The sequence below is a fragment of the Pseudophryne corroboree genome, chromosome 1, assembly GCF_028390025.1.
Source record: "Pseudophryne corroboree isolate aPseCor3 chromosome 1, aPseCor3.hap2, whole genome shotgun sequence".
NCBI classification, from domain to species: Eukaryota; Metazoa; Chordata; class Amphibia; order Anura; family Myobatrachidae; genus Pseudophryne; species Pseudophryne corroboree.
The window spans coordinates 139,906,320-139,931,048 of NC_086444.1; the positions used below are offsets into that span (position 1 = coordinate 139,906,320).

A 24,729-nucleotide genomic window follows, 5' to 3' on the forward strand; every position below is an offset into this window, starting at 1 on the left:
AACAGCTGGAGTGCCAAAAGTTCCCCATCACTGACCTAGGGGTCAATTAGATTTGCCGACAGTTGAATAGCGACTGGAATTAGCTCCCTGCGCTATTCAATACAGCGCCATGTGACACTTAATTGTCGGGAATTCTTCTCTCACCCCCAGGGGATGCGAGCAGAAATCCGACAAAAGTGCTGGCGCGCGGCCGGCACGAGTGTGATTCTGTCGGCAAACAGCATCGCACCGGGCAGTTAAGTCGGAGAATGCCTGTTCTCCCGACAAATCAACCTGTTAAGTCCGGGAGAACGGGCATTTGCCGACTTAACAGAATTGAATAGCGACGGGAGCTAATCCCCGGCGCTTTTCAACTGTCGGCAAATTGAATTGACCCCCTAGAGGATGTAAGCAGGGGACCAATCACAAATCACAGTCATAATGTCAGAGGGATTGGAGGGGATTTATATACTGTAGATTTAGGTGAGATGTTTTAAAGATTACAGAATAAAAGCGTGGAGAACTTGCTTAAAACATCCAATCAGTTTCTACCTATCGTTTATCGAGTACAGTCTATAAAATGAAAAACTGTGGGCAACTTTTTCACTCTATCTCTCTCAAAGGTTTGATACGATACACCTTCCCCCAAGTGTGAACTGCTTCAGGATGATCACATAATTGCGATGTTCCAGGAACATTTGCTTTCCAAATGAAGATGGGGGGAGGACGGGGGGAATTCAATTAGCCGCAATAACTTAAGGCACGTACACACGGTGCGATGTGCTATACAGCCCGACATTGACTATTCGATGGGCCCCATCCGGCCCCGCCAATGTAGTCAATGTTGGGCTGCCTGCACAGTCTATTTTTCCTTGCGATGCCGATCCCGTGGTACTGCGCATATGCATCGCAAGGACTATACACACGGTGCGATATGCACTATATTTTTTTACTATTTCGACTATATAGTCTAAATCGTAAGGAAAATCGCACCGTGTGTAGACTTATTGTGGACATAGCCAAAAAATTACTGCACAAAGCGGTTTATTGGTTTGTGCGATTCTGTGATTTGACCGTTCTATTGCAAATTTGCAAAAACAAGTTTCTTGCGATAATTCTTGCTGTCAAAACCAGAGAAAGATGTAGGAAAAAATGGGGAAATCTGCCTGTACCCCCCAAAAAAACAAACTAATATAGGTAAACAGTATAGAAGTCTATTAGTGATCAAAAAAAAAAAAAAAATTGGGTTCTTAAATTATTTCTCTTACGTCCTAGAGGATGCTGGGGACTCCGTAAGGACCATGGGGTATAGACTGGCTCCGCAGGAGACATGGGCACTATAAAGAACTTTTAGTATGGGTGTGCACTGGCTCCTCCCTCTATGCCCCTCCTCCAGACCTCAGTTAGATCCTGTGCCCAGAGGAGATTGGGTGCACTACAGGGGAGCTCTCCTGAGTTTCTCTGAAAAAGAATTTTGTTAGGTTTTTTATTTTCAGGGAGCACTGCTGGCAACAGGCTCCCTGCATCGTAGGACTGAGGAGAGAGAAGCAGACCTACTTAAGTGATAGGCTCTGCTTCTTAGGCTACTGGACACCATTAGCTCCAGAGGGAGTCGGAACGCAGGTCTCCCCCCGCCGTTCGTCCCAGAGCCGCGCCGCCGTCCTCCTCACAGAGCCGGAAGATAGAAGCCGGGTGAGTATAAGAAGAAAAGAAGACTTCAAGGCGGCAGAAGACTTCAGATCTTCCCTGAGGTAACCGCGCAGCGGTAACGCTGCGCGCCATTGCTCTCACACACTACACACACTGGCAGGCACTGTTGGGTGCAGGGCGCAGGGGGGGCGCTCTGGGCAGCAATATAAACCTCTAGGCTGGCATTTATATTGATATAGGCTGCGGAGGCAGTTAGTGGATAAATCCCCCGCCAGTTTTTATAAAATTGAGCGGGACCGAAGCCTGCCGCTGGAGGGGGCGGAGCTTGGTCCCTCAGCACTAACCTGCGCCATTTTCTCCACAGAGCACTGCAGAGAAGCTGGCTCCCCGGACTCTCCCCTGCTGAACACGGTGAGAGAGGGCAAAAAAAAGAGGGGGGGGGGGCACTTGTATGGCGCAGTGAGTGTATTACACGGTTCTTATATATAAAAGCGCTATATCTGGGAATTTGTTTTCAGTGTCAGTTGGCGCTGGGTGTGTGCTAGCATACTCTCTCTCTGTCTCTCCAAAGGGCCTTGTTGGGGAACTATCCCCTTATAGATATATCCCTGTGTGTGTGGGGGTGTCGGTACACGTGTGTCGGCATATCTGAAGCGGAAGGCTCATCTAAGGAGGAGGTGGAGCAGATGATTGTGGTGTCTCTGTCGGCAACGCCGACTCATGATTGGCTGGACATGTGGAATGTTTTAAATGCAAATGTGACCTTATTACATAAGAGATTGGACAAAGCAGAGTCCAGGTAAAAAGCAGGGAATCAATCCATGGCTTCGACTGGGTCACCGGGCCCTTCTGGGTCTCAAAAACCTCCCGTATCCCAAATAGCAGACACTGATACCGACACGGATTCTGACTCCAGTGTCGACTATGATGAGGCGAGGTTACACCCAAGGGCGGCCAAAAGTATTCTTTATATGATTATTGCAATAAAAGATGTTTTGCATATCACTGATGACCCCTCTGTCCCTGACACGAGGGTGCGCATGTATAAGGAAAAGAAACCTGAGGTAACCTTTCCCCCATCTCATGAGCTGAACGAGTTATTTGAAAAAGCTTGGGAAACTCCAGACAAAAAACTGCAGATTCCCAAGAGGATTCTTATAGCGTACCCTTTCCCTGCACAGGACAGGGTACGGTGGGAATCCTCGCCCAGGGTGGACAAGGCTTTAACGCGTCTGTCCAAGAAGGTGGCGCTGCCGTCTCCAGACATAGCAGCCCTCAAGGATCCTGCTGATCGCAGACAGGAGACTACCTTAAAATCTATCTATACGCATACGGGTACTTTACTCAGACCGGCAATTGCATCGGCATGGGTATGTAGCGCAGTAGCAGCTTGGACAGATACCTCGTCAGCTGACCTTGATACCCTAGACAGGGATACCATTTTATTGATCTTAGGTTACATTAAAGACGCAGTCTTATATATGCGAGACGCTCAGAGAGACGTTGGGCTGCTATGTTCAAGAGCCAACGCCATGGCGATTTCTGCTAGACGAGCCCTGTGGACCCGCCAATGGACGGGTGATGCCGACTCAAAGAAGCATATGGAGGTTTTACCTTACAAGAGTGAAATTTTATTTGGGGATGGTCTCGCGGACCTGGTTTCCACAGCTACCGCGGGTAAATCTACTTTTTTGCCTTTTGTTCCCTCACAGCAAAAGAAAACTCCACAATACAGGTTGAGTCTCCCTTATCCAAAATGCTTGGGACCAGAGGTATTTTGGATATGGGATTTTTCCGTATTTTGGAATAATTGCATACCATAATGAGATATCATGGTGATGGGACCTAAGTCTAAGCACAGAGTGCATTTATGTTACATATACACCTTATACACACAGCCTGAAGGTAATTTTAGCCAATATTTTTTATAACTTTGTGCATTAAACAAAGTGTGTGTACATTCACACAATTCATTTATGTTTCATATACACTTTATACACACAGCCTGAAGGACATTTAATACAATATTTTTAGTAACTTTGTGTATTAAACAAAGTTTATGTACATTAAGCCATCAAAAAACAAAGGTTTCACTATCTCACTCTCGCTCAAAAAAGTCTGTATTTCGGAATATTCCGTATTTCGGAATATTTGGATATGGGATACTCAACCTGTATCAGATGCAGTCCTTTCGGTCGCATAAGTCCAGAAGAGGTCGGGGCTCCTCCTTCCTCGCCAGAGGTAAGGGTAGAGGAAAGAGAACGCCTGCTTCCCCGGCTTCTGCTAAATCCACCGCATGACGCTGGGGATCCACTGAGGGAGTCCGCACCGGTGGGGGGGGGCACGTCTTCGACTCTTCAGCCAGGTCTGGGTTCTTTCAGACGTGGATCCTTGGACGATGGAAATTGTATCCCAAGGCTACAAACTGGAATTCGAAGAGGTGCCCCCTCGCCGATTTTTCAAGTCGGCCTTGCCAGCTTCTCCCCCCGAGAGGGAAGTAGTATTGGCTGCAGTTCAAAAGCTGTGTCAACAGCAAGTGATTGTCAAGGTTCCCCTGGTCCAACAGGGGAAAGGGTACTATTCAACCCTGTTCGTGGTCCCGAAGCCGGATGGTTCGGTCAGACCCATTTTAAATCTAAAATCCCTAAACCTGTACTTGAAAAAGTTCAGATTCAAGATGGAATCGCTCCGGGCAGTGATCTCCAGCCTGGAAGGGGGGGATTTTATGGTATCACTGGACGTGAAGGATGCCTAACTTCATGTCCCCATATATCCTCCTCATCAGGAGTACCTGAGATTCACTGTACAGGACTGTCATTACCAGTTTCAGACGTTGCCGTTTGGGCTTTCCACGGCACCGAGGATTTTCACCAAGGTGATGGCGGAGATGATGGTGCTCCTGCGCAGGCGAGGAGTCACAATTATCCCGTACTTGGACGATCTCCTGATAAAAGTGAGATCGAGAGATCAATTGCTAAAGAGCGTGTCTCTCTCCCTGAGAGTGCTACAACAGCACGGTTGGATTCTCAATCTGCCAAAGTCACAATTGGTTCCAACGACTCGACTATCATTCCTAGGCATGATTCTGGACACGGAACAGAAGAGGGTTTTTCTCCCAATGGAAAAAGCCCAGAACCTCCAGAACATGGTCAGAGACCTGCTAAAACCAAAAAGAGTGTCTGTTCATCAATGCACTCGAGTTCTGGGGAAAATTGTAGCAGCCTACGAGGCCATCCCCTTCGGCAGGTTCCATGCGAGGACATTTCAGTGGGACCTTCTGGACAAGTGGTCAGGGTCTCATCTACAAATACATCAGAAGATAAGCCTGTCCCCCAGGGCCAGGGTGTCTCTCCTGTGCTGGCTGCAGAGTGCTCACCTTCTAGAGGGTTGCAGGTTCGGCATTCAGGACTGGGTTCTGTTAACCACGGACGCGAGCCTCCGAGGCTGGGGAGCAGTCACACAAGGAAGAAATTTTCAGGGACTATGGTCAAGCCAGGAGGCTTGTCTACACATCAACGTGCTGGAATTGAGGGCCATATACAACGGCCTACGACAAGCGGAGAATCTTCTTCGCGACCTACCGGTGCTGATTCAATCAGACAACGTCACAACCGTCAGGATACAGGTGTACCCTCTCATCATCTGAAGTCCAGCTCACTTTGAGCCAACACAGGAGATCAGTCCTTGACGGCCGCTGTACCGTACAGCTTTCTACCGCCCAGCTGACGCTCAGGTGCCGGGGCTTCGGTGCCTTCTGATCTCGTCGGCGGCATATTCAAGTGAGGCTGATTTGGAGCCCGGCAAGGAGACGCAACTCTAACATCGCCACTCAGAGCGTGGCTGGCTTTCACACACAGCCAGCGCAATATATCCGTGGCTCCAACAGTTCCTCTTCTACATCAGGTGAAGTGCAGGGAGGCTCAATCGGAGCTGCCCGTGGGAGGTAAGCCCAGCCGTTTCAGGTGAGAGCGCACTTACATTGTGTCACAGAGGTAACATCCAGCGGTCCGGGTCCGACAGCCTGTGCACGGCTACTTTACACTCTAACCCGGCGGCTACCACAGACACCGCTCTCCCTCCCCCGTGCGGGGGTAAGCGGCTGGCTGCACTAACATCACTCCGGGCTCTCCCTGCTAACACCACCACAGCAGCTCGGTTTTGGTGGACACAGCTCATCTGTCTATCCCTGCATTTATTTGAGTGCTTAAAACCCATCATAAGGACACTTTCCACTTACAGGAACATTGGAACTGATATATGTCCGTATGGAACAAGGACTGTTTGGGACTTCTACATAATAAGTGAGTTATTATTGGCACACAGACCCATATGTTGGTTAAAAGAGCGTAATAATTATTACCACTATTGAATTCATCACAATATCTTTTGGGGCCATATGTCATAATTATTAAATAATATCTGCATTATTATAATTCATTTGGGCATAGTGATTCTGTACCGTGTAGATTTATGATAATTTATTTATATTAATTGTACTCCCGGGAGAATTGCTGCTAATTTTTACAATAAATGTTTCTTTTTTGATTGTTGAGCACAACTTGGTTTCTGTTTGTATTGAGTGTTTCTTTGAGGGATTGGCATTCCCTCTCCAAGTCGCTGCTGACAATCACATACACCACCACCCACCGAGCGCACAGTTTTATCGCTCTTGTTAACGTCACAACCGTGGCTCATATAAACCGCCAAGGCGGGACAAGGAGCAGAGTGGCAATGGCGGAAGCCACCAGGATTCTTCGCTGGGCGGAAATTCACGTAAGCGTTTTGTCAGCGGTCTTCATACCGGGAGTGGACAACTGGGAAGCAGACTTCCTCAGCAGACATTATCTCCATCCAGGAGAGTGGGGTCTTCATCAAGAAGTCTTTGCAGAGATAACAAGTCATTGGGGACTTTCTCAAATAGACATGATGTCGTCACGCCTCAACAAAAAGCTTCGGAGGTATTGTGCCAGGTCAAGGGACCATCAGGCAGTAGCGGTAGACGCCCTAGTGACACCATGGGTGTTTCAGTCAGTCTATGTGTTCCCTCCTCTGCCTCTCATCTCAAAAATATTGAGAATCATAAGACGAAAAAGAGTACAGACAATACTCGTTGTTCCAGATTGGCCTCGAAGGACCTGGTATTCGGATCTTCAGGAAATGATCACAGAAGATCTGTGGCCTCTTCCTCTCAGGGAGGACCTGTTGCAGCAGGGGCCCTGCATATTCAAAGACTTACCGCGGCTACGTTTGACGGCATGGCGGTTGAACACCAAATCCTAGCTGGGAGAGGTATTCCGGAGGAAGTCATCCCTACTCTGATAAAGGCTAGGAAGGAGGTGACGGCGAAACATTATCACCGTATCTGGAGGAAGTATGTATCTTGGTGTGAAGCCAAGAATGCTCCTATGGAAGAATTCCATCTGGGCCGTTTTCTCCACTTTCTACAGACAGGAGTGGATATGGGCCTGAAGTTAGGCTCCATTAAGGTACAGATTTAGGCCCTATCTATATTCTTTCAGAAGGAATTGGCTTCTCTCCCAGAAGTCCAGACTTTTGTGAAGGGAGTGCTGCACATCCAGCCTCCTTTTGTGCCCCCGGTGGCACCTTGGGACCTTAACGTGGTGTTAAGGTTCCTAAAATCTCACTGGTTTGAACCTCTTCAAACGGTGGAATTAAAATTTCTCACTTGGAAGGTGGTCATGTTATTGGCCTTGGCATCTGCAAGGCGGGTGTCCGAATTGGCGGCCTTATCTCACAAGAGTCCCTATTTGATTTTCCATGTGGACAGAGCTGAGTTGAGGACTCGTCCTCAATTTTTGCCTAAGGTGGTTTCTTCATTTCATATGAACCAACCTATTGTGGTGCCTGTGGCTACGGGTGACTTGGAGGACTCCAAGTCCCTGGATGTAGTCAGGGCCTTAAAAATGTATGTAGCCAGGACGGCTAGGGTTAGGAAAACAGAGGCTCTGTTTGTCCTGTATGCAGCCAACAAGCTTGGCGCTCCTGCGTCTAAGCAGACTATTGCTCGCTGGATCTGTACCACGATTCAGCAGGCTCATTCTACGGCTGGATTGCCATTACCAGATTCGGTAAAGGCCCATTCCACTAGGAAGGTGGGCTCTTCTTGGGCGGCTGCCCGAGGCGTCTCGGCGTTACAGCTTTGCCGAGCAGCTACTTGGTCGGGTTCAAACACTTTTGCAAAATTCTACAAGTTTGATACCCTTGCTGATGAGGACCTCGCGTTTGCTCAATCGGTACTGCAGAGTCATCTGCACTCTCCCGCCCGGTTTGGAGCTTTGGTATAAACCCCATGATCCTTACGGAGTCCCCAGCATCCTCTAGGATGTAAGAGAAAATAAGATTTTAAACCTACTGGTAAATCTTTTTCTCCTAGTCCGTAGAGGATGCTGGGCACCCGTCCCAGTGCGGACTGAATCTGCAAGACTTGTATATAGTTGTTGGTTACATAAGGGTTATGTTATAGTTGGGATCGGTCTTTGACTGTTTTTTGTTCATTCTGTTAACTGGTTGCGTATATTCCAGGTTATACGGTGTGGTTGGTGTGGGCTGGTATGAATCTTGCCCTTAGATTAACAAAATCCTTTCCTCATGTTGGGGGTAATTCCAAGTTGATCGCAGCAGGAAATTTTTTAGCAGTTGGGCAAAACCATGTGCACTGCAGGTGCGACCGATATAACATGTGCAGAGAGAGTTAGATTTGGGTGGGTTATTTTGTTTCTGTGCAGGGTAAATACTGGCTGCTTTATTTTTACACTGCAATTTTGATTGCAGATTGAACTCACCACACCCAAATCTATCTCTCTCTGCACATGTTAAATCTGCCTCCCCTGCAGTGCACATGGTTTTGCCCAACTGCTAAAAAAATTTCCTGCTGCGATCAACTTGGAATTACCCCCATTGTCCATCTCCTCTGGGCAAAGTTTCTCTAATTGAGGTCTGGAGGAGGGGCATAGAGGGAGGAGCCAGTGCACACCCATACTAAAAGTTCTTTATAGTGCCCATGTCTCCTGCGAGCCCGTCTATACCCCATGGTCCTTACGGAGTCCCCAGCATCCTCTACGGACTAGGAGAAAAAGATTTACCGGTAGGTTTAAAATCTTATTTTCAGATGACTGTTTATATACTTTTTCTAAAAGAAAATGGTAAAATCATATAAAGCAAGTGTTTTTAACAAAAACAAGTGCACAGATTTAAATTGGGTATACAAAAAACTGGATAATAGTATATATTTGTGTCATTTTAAGCCACTGTAAAAAACAAACAAACCTTTTACTTCCACCTGCAAGCCTAAAAACACTTGTCCCACTTGCACCCCAATATGCAGGTCCTATACCTTGTACCCCAATATCCATCACTTTGCACTGTTTGGGCAAGATTCAATTGTTTTCGACACCAGTAGATGGTGCACAACGGAGCTATTCAGTTGTGCCCCACACCCTTATCTCCCTTCACTGCAGGTGGCAGACCGGAAGTGATAAACAATTGAATATCGCCCTAAGTCCTTAAAACTGACATGTCATTATTGGCGAACTAAAAATCATAAAAAACTTCTAAGTGCCTAATCAGTCATTCAGTAGCATGTCCCAGGGGTTCTGAACCAAATCCTGACATTTTTACCTTAAAATAGAGATTTTCAGCAAGCTTTTCACCTGCTCAGAGGTGAAGTGAAATATGCTGTAAACCTATGGAGAATTATCGCTGATACGATAGAATCTCTGTTTTTACCATGCGTCTAATTGAATTCCTCCCAATCCATCCCACTACTTTGTTCCCACACTCCTAGACCACCATGTTCCATTATATAATTTCTGGCTCTGCCTCCCACGCCTCTGTATTGGTTACCCACCACATGCTCTTCCCCATGATCTGAATAATTCTCATTTATTGTAGTTTGATAGCAAACAACATAAAATTAACATATACCTCTATGCTGTAGTGGTAAAATAATATAAATAGAATCCTCATCATAGTCGGCAATTCCAAATCCCTGTTACATTTCACAGCACATCTGTATTCTGGGTGACAATAACACAATAAGTGCTATAAGTGGATGACCAGCACATTGGAGGCTGGGTAACTGATGTCCTGTTAACTCCCTCTGCAGAGCCAGGGCAATCCAGCAGAAACTACTCAGGCTGGTAATTATGTCTGAAAGTGCAGATCATATAAGATACAGTTAATGGAAAAAGCAGGAAATACCAGAAGGACACAGAGATAGCTATAATTTCTTAACCAATTTGTTTCTGATGGTCGTCACTGCATTGCAGACTTGTGAAGTGATTCATAAAATATTACTGGCGTTGTATAGGTTAAACTACCACTTTTATGCAGTACACGTCCAATGTGTGAGTGTGTGCGTGTTTAGTGCAGACTAGATGGGCCAAGTTTTCTATCTGCCATCAAATTCTCTGTTTCTATGTTACCCACGTGTGTTTGAAATAACACTGGTAAATCAGGACGTGGTCTATCTGCCACCCCCCACCGCCCTTCTTTTCTTAGCCCTAGTCACTCCCACTAAATTGAGTTATGGTAGGGGTAAATCAGTTACCTCATCCCCTGTCGGGATGGCGGTGTCGGTCATGTGACCGCCAGCATCTCAACCGTCGCCTTGTGTAACACACCTGGTAAAACACGTCTAACACATTCACACAGGCATTTCATATGCGTGGTAACTAGGTCTTTTTTTGAAAAAGGTGTATAATAACATTTCTAATATCTGAAATTATTTCACCTTTTTTGTATTTTTGAAGGTGCAGCTACTGTGTACCATTGGGTGCCATGTGAAAACCAGAACACTTTTGTTTTTAGAGAGTTGAAAATGTGTAGTGCCGCAAAGAAGAAACACACTGCAGATGCACACTCTAAACACTGAGAATACTGATACCCGTCCGAACTTCACCTTTTTTTTCACGGGTCCGAGCTAGGGAGGCCAAACCCGGGCCGTTTTTTCAATCCCGGGATTCGGGATTGAAAAACGATCAATCCCGGGATTGCAGTAGGGATCAGTGAAGAAGGGTGTAGGGAACAGCGCTGGAGGGTAGGTAGCGGTGCGGGAGGGTGTAGGTAGCGGCGGGGAAGGGAGGGAGGGTGTAGGTAGCAGTGCAGGAGGGTGTAGGTAGCTGGGCGGGAGGGTGTAGGTAGCGGTGCGGAGGGTGTAGGTAGCGGTGCGGAGGGTGTAGGTAGCTGGGCGGGAGGGTGTAGGTAGCGGTGCGGAGGGTGTAGGTAGCGGTGCGGAGGGTGTAGGTAGCGGTGCGGAGGGTGTAGGTAGCTGGGCGGGAGGATGTACAGTAGGTAGCGGGGAGGGTCGGTAGCGGCGCGGGAGGGTGGGTGTAAGTACCACTTACTATTAGGTGGGCGCCAGCCATGGACACACTGAACGCGGCGGCATTTCAAATGAAGCGCCGGCCGCCAGCCAACCAGAGCTGGCGGACCAGCTGCCAATCAGGGAAGCGGCCGCAGCAGTCGCTCCTGATTGGCTGCCGGTCCGCCAGCTCCGATTGGCTGGCGGCCGGCGCCACATTTGAAGTGCCGCCGCGTTCAGCGTTCGTCTATGGCTGCTGCCCACCTAAGTGTAAGTAGTATTACTTACACACACTACCTCCCGCACATGCAAGTGTAATCCCGTGAATCCCGGCATTTTTGGGCCCAAATCCCGGGATCCCGCCGATCCCGATCCCGGGATTGGCCTCCCTAGTCCGAGCAACTCGGATCCTCCTGCCTTGCTCGGTTAACCCGAGCGCACCCGAACGTCATCATCCCGCGGTCGGATTCTCGCGAGATTCGTATTCTATATAAGGAGCCGCGCGTCGCCGCCATTTTTCACTTGTGCATTGGAGATGATCGTGAGAGGACGTGGCTGGCGTCCTCTCAGTTTCTATGTTCAGTGGGCTGCAAATTGTGCTGCAAATATCTGTGCTCAGTGTGCTGCAAATATCTGTGCTCAGTGTGCTGCAAGTGCAAATATCTACGTTCACTGCCTGAAAAATGCTCCATATCTGACTCTGCTCAGTGTGCTGCAAATATCTGTGCTCAGTGTGCTAATTGCTTTATTGTGGGGACTGGGGACCAGCAGTATTATAAAGTAGGAGGACAGTGCAGAGTTTTGCTGACCAGTGACCACCAGTATTATACGTTCTCTGCCTGAAAAACGCTCCATATCTGTGCTGCATTGTAGTATATAGTAGGAGTACAGTGCATAACTTTGCTGACCACCAGTATATAATATATAGGAGTACGGTACAGGAGGCCACTGCTCTACCTACCTCTGTGTCGTCAAGTATACTATCCATCCATACCTGTGGTGCATTTCAGTTGTGCGCAGTATATATAGTAGTAGGCCATTGCTATTGATACTGGCATATAATTCCACACATTAAAAAATGGAGAACAAAAATGTGGAGGGTAAAATAGGGAAAGATCAAGATCCACTTCCACCTCGTGCTGAAGCTGCTGCCACTAGTCAAGGCCTAGACGATGAAATGCCATCAACGTCGTCTGCCAAGGCCGATGCCCAATGTCATAGTAGAGAGCATGTAAAATCCAAAAAAATAAAGCTCAGTAAAATGACCCAAAAATCTAAATCAAAATCGTCTGAGGAGAAGCGTAAACTTGCCAATGTGCCATTTACGACACGGAGTGGCAAGGAACGGCTGAGGGCCTGGCCTATGTTCAAGGCTAGTGGTTCAGCTTCACCTGAGGATGGAAGCACTCATTCTCCTGCTAGAAAACTTAAAAGAGTTAAGATGGCAAAAGCACAGCAAAGAACTGTGCGTTTTCTAAATCACATATCCCCAAGGAGAGTCCAATTGTGTCGGTTGCGATTCCTGACCTTCCCAACACTGGACGGGAAGAGGTTGCGCCTTCCACCATTTGCACGCCCCCTGCAAGTGCTGGAAGGAGCACCCGCAGTCCAGTTCCTGATAGTCAAATTGAATATGTCACTGTTGAAGTACACCAGGATGAGGATATGGGTGTTGCTGGCGCTGGGGAGGAAATTGACAAGGAGGATTCTGATGGTGAGGTGGTTTGTTTAAGTCAGGCACCCGGGGGGGGGACACCTGTTGTCCGTGGGACGAATATGGCCATTGACATGACTGGTCAAAATACAAAAAAAATCACACCTTCGGTGTGGAATTATTTCAACAGAAATGCGGACAACTGTTGTCAAGCCGTGTGTTGCCTTTGTCAAGCTGTAATAAGTAGGGGTAAGGACGTTAACCACCTAGGAACATCCTCCCTTATACGTCACCTGGACCGCATTAATCAGAAGTCAGTGACAAGTTCAAAAACTTTGGATGACAGCGGAAGCAGTCCACTGACCACTAAATCCCTTCCTCTTGTAACCAAGCTCCTGCAAACCACACCACCAACTCCCTCAGTGTCAATTTCCTCCTTACCCAGGAAAGCCAATAGTCCTGCAGGCCATGTCACTGTCAAGTCTGACGAGTCCTCTCCTGCCTGGGATTCCTCCGATGCATCCTTGAGTGTAATGCCTACTGCTGCTGGCGCTGCTGTTGTTGCTGCTGGGAGTCGATCGTCATCCCAGAGGGGAAATCGGAAGACCACTTGTACTACTTCCAGTAAGCAATTGACTGTCCAACAGTCCTTTGCGAGGAAGATGAAATATCATAGCAGTCATCCTGCTGCAAAGTGGAAAACTCAGGCCTTGGCAGCCTGGATGGTGAGAAACGTGTTTCCGGTATCCACCGTTAATTCACAGGGAACTAGAGACTTGATTGAGGTACTGTGTCCCCGGTACCAAATACCATCTAGGTTCCATTTCTCTAGGCAGGCGATACCGAAAATGTACACAGACGTCAGAAAAAGAGTCACCAGTGTCCTAAAAAATGCAGTTGTACCCAATGTCCACTTGACCACAGACATGTGGACAAGTGGGGCAGGGCAGACTCAGGACTATATGACTGTGACAGCCCACTGGGTAGATGTATTGCCTCCCGCAGCAAGAACAGCAGCGGCGGCACCAGTAGCAGCATCTCGCAAACGCCAACTCGTTCCTAGGCAGGCTACGCTTTGTATCACCGCTTTCTATAAGAGGCACACAGCTGACAACCTCTTACGGAAACTGAGGAACATCATCGCAGAATGGCTTACCCCAATTGGACTCTCCAGGGGATTTGTGACATCGGACAACGCCAGCAATATTGTGCGTGCATTACATCTGGGCAAATTTCAGCACGTCCCATGTGTTGCACCTACATTGAATTTGGTGGTGCAGAATTATTTAAAAAATGACAGGGGCGTGCAAGAGATGCTGTCGGTGGCCCGAAGAATTGCGGGCCACTTTCGGCATTCAGCCACCGCGTGCCGAAGACTGGAGCACCAGCAAACAGTCCTGAACCTGCCCTGCCATCATCTGAAGCAAGAGGTGGTAACGAGGTGGAATTCAACCCTCTATATGCTTCAGAGGATGGAGGAGCAGCAAAAGGCCATTCAAGCCTATACATCTGCCTACGATATAGGCAAAGGAGGGGGAATGCACCTGACTCAAGCGCAGTGGAGAATGATTTCAACGTTGTGCAAGGTTCTGCAACCCTTTGAACTTGCCACACGTGAAGTCAGTTCAGACACTGCCAGCCTGAGTCAGGTCATTCCCCTCATCAGGCTTTTGCAGAAGAAGCTGGAGACATTGAAGGAGGAGCTAAAACAGAGCGATTCCGCTAGGCATGTGGGACTTGTGGATGGAGCCCTTAATTCGCTTAACCAGGATTCACGGGTGGTCAATCTGTTGAAATCAGAGCACTACATTTTGGCCACCGTGCTCGATCCTAGATTTAAAACCTATGTTGTATCTCTCTTTCCGGCAGACACAAGTCTGCAGAGGTTGAAAGACCTGCTGGTGAGAAAATTGTAAAGTCAAGCGGAACATGACCCGTCAACAGCTCCTCCTTCACATTCTCCCGCAACTGGGGCTGCGAGGCAAAGGCTAAGAATTCCGAGCCCACCCGCTGGCGGTGATGCAGGGCAGTCTGGAGCGAGTGCTGACATATGGTCTGGACTGAAGGTACTGCCAACGATTACTGACATGTTGTCTACTGTCACTGCATATGATTCTGTCACCATTGAAAGAATGGTGGAGGATTATATGAGTGACCGCATCCAAGTAGGCACGTCAGACAGTCCGTACGTATACTGGCAGGAAAAAGAGGCAATTTGGAGGCCCTTGCACAAACTGGCTTTATTTTACCTAAGTTGCCCCCCCCTCCAGTGTGTACTCCGAAAGAGTGTTTAGTGCAGCCGCTCATCTTGTCAGCAATCGGCGTACGAGGTTACTTCCAGAAAATGTGGAGAAGATGATGTTCAACAAAATTAATTATAATCAATTCCTCCGTGGAGACATTCACCAACAATTGCCTCCAGAAAGTACACAGGGACCTGAGATGGTGGATTCCAGTGGGGACGAATTAATAATCTGTGAGGAGGGGGTTGTACACAGTGAAAGGGGTGAGGAATCGGACGATGAGGAGGAGGTGGACATCTTGCCTCTGTAGAGCCAGTTTGTGCAAGGAGAGATTGATTGCTTCTTTTTTGGTGGGGGCCCAAACCAACCAGTCATTTCAGTCACAGTTGTGTGGCAGACCCTGTCGCTGAAATTATGGGTTTGTTAAAGTGTGCATGTCCTGTTTATACAACATAAGGGTGGGTGGGAGGGCCCAAGGACAATTCCATCTTGCACCTCTTTTTTCTTTCATTTTTCTTTGCATCATGTGCTGTTTGGGGACTATTTTTTTAAATCTGCCATCCTGTCTGACACTGCAGTGCCACTCCTAGATGGGCCAGGTGTTTGTGTCGGCCACTTGGGTCGCTTAGCTTAGTCACACAGCTACCTCATTGCGCCTCTTTTTTTCTTTGCATCATGTGCTGTTTGGGGACTATTTTTTTGAAGTGCCATCCTGTCTGACACTGCAGTGCCACTCCTAGATGGGCCAGGTGTTTGTGACGGCCACTTAGGTCGCTTAGCTTAGTCATTCAGCGACCTCTGTGCAAATTTTAGGACTAAAAATAATATTGTGAGGTGTTCAGAATAGACTGAAAATGAGTGGAAATTATGGTTATTGAGGTTAATAATACTATGGGATCAAAATGACCCCCAAATTCTATGATTTAAGCTGTTTTTGAGGGTCTTTTGTAAAAAAACACCCGAATCCAAAACACACCCGAATCCGACAAAAAAATTTCAGGGAGGTTTTGCCAAAACGCGTCGAATCCAAAACACGGCCGCGGAACTAAAACCAAAACACAAAACCCGAAAAATTTCCGGTGCACATCACTACTGATAATCAAAATTTTTTAATAAACTCTACAGTTAACATGGAGTACAAACGGGGGCCAAAATGTATTAAGCTTTAAAAGTGATAAGGTGGAGACGGATAAAGGGGGAGATTCAAATGTTTGAAAAGTCATTTGGGAGTCTGTTTTTTCCTGTCTATTAGATAGGAAAAAAACAGACACCCAACCAACTTTTCAAACATTTGAATCTGCCCCAAAGAGTGATAAATGACCAGCCAACAGCTCCTAACTGTCATTTTTCAAACACAGCCTATGACATGGCAGTTGGGAAGCTGATTGGCCGGTTATTTTTCATTCACTCTTTATCCGTCTCCATTTTTTAAGGCGTAATATATTTGGGCCAGGGTTCTTTGCACGTTTGGCTAAAAATGCATGCCCACCTGCCTTGTCAAGGTGAACTTCATCAGGTGGGTCCCTATTATTTCTAATACTGACACGTGTGCCGTTTATTTATCCTTTATTCCTTGCTTATGATCTGTTTTTATATGTGAGCTGTAAACTCAATATTCACACAACCACCCTCTACATCCCGCACCCTCACAATCCTGACAGTCGGCATGCCGACCAACAGGGACTATTCCCACTTGTGGGAGTCCACGACACCGATAGAGTGGGAATAGAACCCGTGGCAACCACAGGTCGCCACTGAGCCTGCAATGGGGTTGTTACGCTAAAGAGCTACTGATAACAGTCCCATGTAGATGTGTATAATCCAGTCTCTGGCTCCAGCATATTAGCTGTAATGATCATATGAGGCGTTATCACAGTGATGTCTTACCAAGCCAACACCTAATGTAAATACTGCCTAGTGCATTTGTCACAGGGAAGGGCAGAGTTTTGCAGCAGATTCTTCTCAACAGCAGGAGTAATAATACTCTGTTGATATTGGGCTTTTACGCAGGCTCTTCTCTGTCCCAGGATCTTATGGGATCCGGTTTTTAGGTACATAAGACTTAGGTCGACACTGTTTAGGTCAGCCACTATTGGTCGACAGTAAGTAGGGCGACATGACAAAAGGTTGACATGAGTTTTTAAATTTTTTTGAACTTTGGGGTCGATTCAATTCGGCAACAGATGAATAGCACCGGGAATTAGCTCCCGACACTATTCAATTCAGCTACGAGTTACCTGCAATTGTCGGGAATTCTTCTCTCACCCCCCGGGGGTGAGAGAAGAAAACCGACAAAAGAGCTGCCGCGCAGCCGGCGCAAGGCTGATTCTGGCCCTAATTCCGCGTTGTTCGCTCGCTAGCTGCTTTTAGCAGCATTGCAAACGCTAGGCCGCCGCCCTCTGCGAGTGTATCTTAGTTTAGCAGAATAGCGAATGAAAGATTAGCAGAATTGCTACTAAATATTTTCTTGCAGTTTCTGAGTAGCTCCAGACCTACTCACAGATTGGGATCACCTCAGTCTGTTTAGTTCCTGCTTTGACGTCACAAACACGCCCTGCGTTCGGCCAGCCACTCCCCCATTTCTCCAGACACTCCCGCGTTTTTCCCTGACACGCCTGCGTTTTTTAGCACACTCCCGGAAAACGCTCCGTTACCACCCAGAAACGCCCCTTTCCTGTCAATCACTCACCGATCAGCAGTGCGACTGAAAAGCGCCGCAAAGACAACAGCAAAACTGCTAAGTTATTAGTTAAATAACTAAGCACATGCACGCTGCATACCACGCACATGCGCATTTAGCAACAAATCTCAGCATAGCGAAAATCGGCAACGGGCGAACAACTCGGAATGACCACCTCTGTCGGGAATCCGCATCGCTGCAGGTAGTTAAGTCGGAGAATGCTCGTTCTCCTGACAAAACTACCTGTTAAGTCGGCGAGAACGGGCATTCGCCGACTTAACTTTAGCTGAATTGAATAGCGTCGGGAGCTAATTCCCGGCGCTATTCATCTGTTGCCGAATTGAATCGACCCCTTTGTCATGCTTTACGATCCATGAGGACTACAGTTGGGAACGGTAACCTGTGCGAAGCGCAGCGAGGCACCTTGCCTGTGCGAGGGGACACTGTGCACTAATTGGGGTTCCCGGTCACTCAACGAAGAAAACGACACAAATTACAATAAAAAAACCTCATGTCGACCTTTTTTTTCATGTTGACCTAGAGTCCCTGTTGACCAAGAAATCATGTCAACCTACTTACTGTCGACCAATAGTGGTCCACCTAGACAGTGTCGATTTACGTCTTGTCTACCTAACATACCAAGTACTCTCTAACAATGAGATTTCCTTTATGGCTATGGCAAGAAGTATCCGTGATCAGTTCTCATGTGTGCCGCCGCCTTCTAGTGTGCAATGGAGTAGTGAGGAGAGTAATTTCCTAGGGCCACGTGCAGTGTGCTGCCTGTGTCACGCTTCCTTCCTTCTTTGCACTAATGAGCAGCTGTACCACTGCCGGCCTCATGCCTGTTCAGTGCAGGCAAATCAGACATTGGCTGAAGCCTCCTAATCTACTGTCAGACAATATTGTTTCAGCCAAAGCTGCTTTAGAAGGATGCTACAGGTAGTCATGTTGCATATTTTGTGTTGATTTAATCCCATTTAATCTTTGATCCTCCTGATAAGAGAGTGGATTTAGTAGTATTAATGCGGAATCTAGAGGATTATTAGTTATTGGTCCACAGCAGCAGCAATTAGTGGAAGCAAAAGCGTAACGCTAACCATAGCAGCTGATGGTCCGCCTGTGTGCCCTGTGTCCTATAACTGCACTCATGTATGTAATGGAAGCGGATACATGTGGCACTTGGGTACATCTGTAAGCTAATGGCTGGCATTAAAGCTTAGAAGGATGTAAGGAGGCAGGGGTTTCCAACGTTATCTTGTTTAAACCACCTAGGATTAAACCATAGTTTAAACCAATTAGTAAAAAAAACAAACCTAAAACCTACTAAACAAAAAAAAAAAAAAAATTGTGTTTTTATTCAAAATGTTTAATGCCAGTGCTAATGTTTAACCTTGTGTGTGTGTGTGTGTTTCTCTGAAAAGTGTTACTATTCAGATTTATTTAATTATAATTAAGTAATAAGTTGTTGTTCTTATTTTAAATTTCACCTATATTTGAGTGTAATTTGATTAAACGTACTGTATTAAAAAACATATAATTTACATAAATTCACATGGGTGTAATACATTGTAGCGGCGTTCGGGATGCTGGCAGTCATATGACCGACCGCGGCATCCTGATGGAGAAGATCATGACAGAGGTGTATACTTACCTTCCCAACCAACCCTGTAACCCAAACCCTTCCCACTCCCCGGGGGTGCCTAAATCTAATCCTCCCCCCCCCCCCCCCCCCCATCCCAGTTGCCTAAACCTAACCCTCCCTCCCACTTAGCCTAACCCTAATCCTCCACTGGGGTGCCTAAACCTAATCCCCCACCCCCCCTCCTCCCCGTAGCCTAACCTAAACCCTCCCTTCCCTGCAACCTAACCCTCCATGGTGGTGCCTAAACCTACCTCCCCCCCCTCTGCGGGCTATGCCTATGAATCCCTGGCATACTGACAATCGTGATTCAGGTCGATGTTCCGGCGCCGGTATTTTGCCCGTCTGTCGGGATTTCCGGTGCTGGGATTTTGGCCGCCAGCATGTGGAACGTATCCCTTTTTCAGCTGTATAGTCAAACAACAAAGAGAAAGGAGATGCATATTCAGATGTACTAGGAATGATGAGCAGTAAAAAAAAATGGTTTTATGCTTGGGGGGTGCTGGGAAGCCACAGGATCCCTCTCGGGCAGAATGCTGAAAGAAGCCCATAGGCTTCTAGTGGGACCCACCGCATCAAAGCTCGGGGTTGAAGGGCTTAGTACATATGGAAAATGTGGCCAAAGTCTGACACTGGTAGTTTTTTAGGGTTTTCACTGCATTTTTTTTCCTTTAGTACATCCTGCCCTGTATGTTAGAAAGCATTAAAACATGGTTGATCAAGGTTTCTAATACATGTTTCACAGTGTTAATATAATAAGCAGGATTCAATTTTTGTTCATTAAAACATTCATGCAAAAAAAATAAAAAATGTTTAAATCAAAACAAAATGTCTTTTTTTTTTTTTTAATGAAACCTGTTATTTCTAACTCTGCTAGTTTCTAGCTAAAGGGCTTTCTTCTGCATTTAGTTGGATGTATAGTTTTTCACATAGAGCTTTGTTTGACTTAATGTGAAGATTGCTTAAAGACAGTGATCCTAACTCGCTGGAGATCAGTGCTGCAAAAGGCTGCTTCTTATTTGTATTTAGGCCAGGACGTGCTAAGGTTTGACTGACTTTCCAAGGATCACAATTCTAACATTACTTTGCTAGTGGTTCTGTTTTAGCTCCAGCCTGGAGACATAGGAATTTTATGACCGTGAAGATCTGAAAAGAAGTCCCTTTTGCTCCTGCCTACTGAATTCAGTATATTATAGGTTAATGAGTAAGCCCTGGTGTGCTGAAATCTACCATTATAAAGGGGTAGTGGGGGGTGGGGTGGAATGCAATTGTTTTCTCACGCCCGCAGCTCCTGTCTGAAGTGACGTTTGATATTCTGTTTTTCGTGCCACTGGGTGCAAGTAAGTGGGTGCCTATTACGTATCACCCATGTCATTCCCAGATGCGCTGGGTTTAGTCTTGTAATGTGGCTAAACACAAAGAAATGACTGGGCACGCTGACTAAAAGCCTGACTTTTGGCAGTGTTTTACTTGCCACCTCAGGAGGGTGCGAGCATAATTAATGGCCACTTGTGCCCTACAGCACAAACAATTGAATAGCTCCTGGTCAGTGAAACAGGAGCTGCAGCAGCACGAAACAATTCAGTTCTCCCGTAAATCTTTTATCTTCCAATTTGTGTTTAAATGTGAAGTGTAATATGACAGCTTTATCGGTGCCAAGATGCCTTTTTACAGTAATTCTATTTTTGACTGCTCAGTTTCTGCATCGGTTGTTTATAAATATTTAAATACTGGTGTTCATGTTTCTGCGACTGGTTATATTTTAGGATTTTTATTTCCCAATACTGTCCGTATGCTCCTGTAAACTTCTCCAGTTTCCTGGTACTGGGCTCTAGGATAAACCAGAGAAGTATGAAACAATACTACCAGGCTGAAAGCCAGGAGGAATTTTAAAAGTAGTCTTTGAAAGGTGTCGGCACAGTTGAACTCACAACCCACTGCAGCCTGTAATCAGCAGTGCTGACAGCCATTCAGGCCAGTGAGTATACATTATGTTCAATTTCTACTGCTGTCAGCCTGGAAAAAGTGTTAGGGCTGAAACACACGCCGGTATTGTAGTTATCAGTGTGAGGGGTAGGGGCCTTTCACGCTGCCCGGCCCGGCTGCCGGGTTGCAGCCAGAAATATCCACTGGAAGGTCCGGCTGCCGGGCCGTCTTTGAAGGCAGTGAACAGTGTGTGTGAAGGGGAGCTTTCACACACAACGGTTTTTTTCCAAGCCGTGTCTAATGCTGCGCATGCGCACACCATTACACACGGCTCAAAGCCGTTGTGTGTGAAAGACTCTGCCGGATGGCAAAAAGCCGCTTTTTACCATCCGGGAGAAACCGCTGCGTGTGTTACAGCCCTCACACTATCAAGGGTAATAAGTATCTTCGAAAGCTACCGGGATCCTGTTATTGTGGGGGGATTAGACATTATTGTGGAACTTAGTGCATTGACTGAAAGAATGTATTCTGTAAATTTCAATATGTTATGGCACTTCTGTGAGGGAACTGGTTTGCTAATATAGAATAATGCACTTTCCTCATTTTGCATGTTTCATAATAATAATATTAATTATTATAGTAATAATTTTATTGATATAGCGCTTTTCTCCAGCATAACTCAAAGTCGCTTTACAGACATCAAAACCATGGTACAATGTACAAAGGGGATGTAGTTAATATACTTGCTGTCGGGATTCGGCATTCAGGATCCTGACCGTTGGAATACCGACCGCCCCCTAGTATTCCCATTTGGGTGGTGGCAGCACCCGAGGGAGAATAGAACCCGTGGCGAGTGCAACTCGCCACCGTGCTCGAAGCGTGGTGAGCGCAGCGAGCCCGTGAGAGGACTTATGCTCACTGCCAGTATTGCGGCTGGCGTGATGACGCTGTCGGGATCCTGACAGCCGGCATGTCATACTGAAACTGTACAAAGGATAAAAAATTACAGCAACATGAAAACTACACACAAATAATTAAGAACAACTGAAAGCTTGAGAGCACAATCAGCATATTGCAGGGTTTGTGCAGACATTTTGGGTAATAACTGGCACAGGTTGTATATTCCACCCACAAATGGTACCAGACGGGGCAGCCGTCTTTGATGAACTACGTAGGATTACCTTGTGTGGGATAGGTTACACCTAGAAGAGATGACACACAATGGGTGGATGCTCAGAGTAGGGGAAAATAGACAAAGATGCATTTGGTGTAAGGAGCACTTTAGGTGCAGTTTAAACATCCAATTTTTTTTGTTCCTTTCATGCATCACACTTGTTCTAATGGAATAAATTGCTGGTATGTAACTGGTAAGGCAAACTCAGTGCGTTTTGGATGCAACATGCATGATAAGTAACTTGCATCCACCGGCACAAACAATTGAATATCGTAACCTTACGCAGGAGATTAGTTGCGAAAAAAACAAATCAGTTCCCACCTTAGCTGTACTATTTGAATGTACTTCTCATGTGGTTAATAACGAATGAAAGAGTATAGCCGCGACAAAGCCCTCAGTGAGAAATGATTGGAATAAACACGCTGGCGGGATGTAATGCCGCCTGAGTTTGGTCGACATGCGGGGATTGTGGCCGAACTCAGATTTTTTTTTAAAGGGGCAATCCCTTACAAGCCATGTGTGTGAGAACAGGAAGAGATTATTGGTTGGGCTTCAAGTAAAGTGCAAGAAAGATTTTTAAAGATCATGTTCTATCGTCTCTAAATATTATGTGCAGGACTTTCAGTCTCACTGACCTATCAGATTGTTCATAGCATTTTTTTCAGTTTTTTCAGTGTTATTGCAAAAGAACTTTCCGTTCTTGCTGGGTCAGGGTCTTACTTTTTGTGTTCTATAGTTCTATATTGATTGCTGAAAGATACGCAAATGATTTATTACACATTATTACAGTATGTTCTGTTGTTTATTCTCTACCTGTCACAGCTGTGGTTTTTATGCACTGCAGCTTTGGAGTTATGATGTTTTATTCATTGGTACTTTTCATATATAATTATATTTTGTCTAAAGTGGACTTGTCACCGTGACTTATGTTGTTTGCTTTACTAGATCGTGCTTTATACGTTAATACACTGTACAGAGATCATTTTATTCAGTTATTCATGCTTTCTCCCAAGAAGGCTTCCTCCAGCCTGCACAGTAGGGTAGCTGTATAAGGTATAGACTGGAACCCTGACTGGTAGAGCTGTTAGGCTGCACTATGCTCCAGTGCTGGACTGGAACTGAAAAGCGGCATTGTTGTACAAGTTCGCATTCATGTTAAATAATGTTTGCTCAGTTTAACAATTGGGCCTGATTATTCTTTGCACTGTATTGATGGCTGCTTCTGACTGTTTGACTGTTTTGATAAAAGATGCTTTGAAGCTGAGCAGCCATTAAAAAAAAAAGTTTGGGAACGCGGGCCGTTCCACTGATGTGCTCAGGAACCCCAGCCCTTCTGGCTAATGTCTGAATTGTTAATACAGGCTTCTTGATCTCTCTCCTTGGCAGGATTCCTCTAATGGCTGTACAGGCTAGATCAGTGATCGGCAACCTGAAACCATTTAGGGGTTGCATAGGTGGCCCTGTAACCTTCAAAAGCAGCACATCGGCCCTCATTCAGCTTCAGTAGCAGATTCTGCTAAATCTGCTACTCAAACACAAAGCACAGGGCAAGGCTGCCCAGCATGAGAAGCACCACTAAGCGCTGCCATCGCATTTAAACATGTGAATGCAGTGCAGGCTTCGCGACCATCATGCTTACCGGTAGCACTGGCGCCATGTTTCCCCTGCAGCGGCTGTGTGTGACGTCACGCGGCCGCCCCTAAATCAGTTTTCATACACCTGCATTGTTCACACCACTCCCGCTAATGCCGCGTCCCTCTCCCCAACGCACGCCCCTGTCAATCACAGTGCAGTCGCGTCGTGATGGGATGCGATCACACTGAGATGCCTGCACAGTGCAAACGCTGCGCATGCGCAGACGGGTGATAATTACTGAATGAGCGCCATAATCCTTTAACTTATTAAGTTAAAATAATACATTTTCTTAAAAAAGTGACACCTATATGTAATATATCTGCAGGCATTTCAAAAAGTGTTACATAGTATAATAAAGAAATGTAACAGTAAAGACAGAAGGAGCTGGGGACACAGGTGAAGACTGTTGCCCATCACTGGGCTAAATGCCTTCTCAATAATTATTACTATTTTGTTCTTTACTTGCTACATACTACACAAGCAGAAAACCTCACAGGCTCAGGATCACCCTGCTAGAGGACTGTAATGGTATCATGAGCCTTATAACTGTATTTATAGCATTTCCCTTGTTTGAAAATAAATGATTTTGAGTTAGAGACAATGAATTTGTGTATTTGTTGCCCCATACGGTTACAAGTCGATGTCTTCTGTTATTCTTCTCCCATGTAAGAACATGAAAAGTTGCTAAAACTGCAGCTTTCACTCTGAAACGGAAGTTGAAGGCAGCTGAGCTGCACTTAGTGTTGTCCGCCTTCCTTGTCTAACAGCCAGACTGTCTTTATCTGAGCATGGTGAAGCTGACAGCTAACAGTAACGCCACAACTGTC

At 46.4% G+C, this 24,729-nt stretch overlaps 1 protein-coding gene across 9 annotated transcripts in view; it reads left to right on the forward strand.

The window, feature by feature from the left end:
• ERBIN (erbb2 interacting protein) overlaps positions 1 to 24,729 on the forward strand; it is a 369,988-nt gene that overhangs the window by 133,491 nt on the left and 211,768 nt on the right. The window lies entirely within an intron of this gene.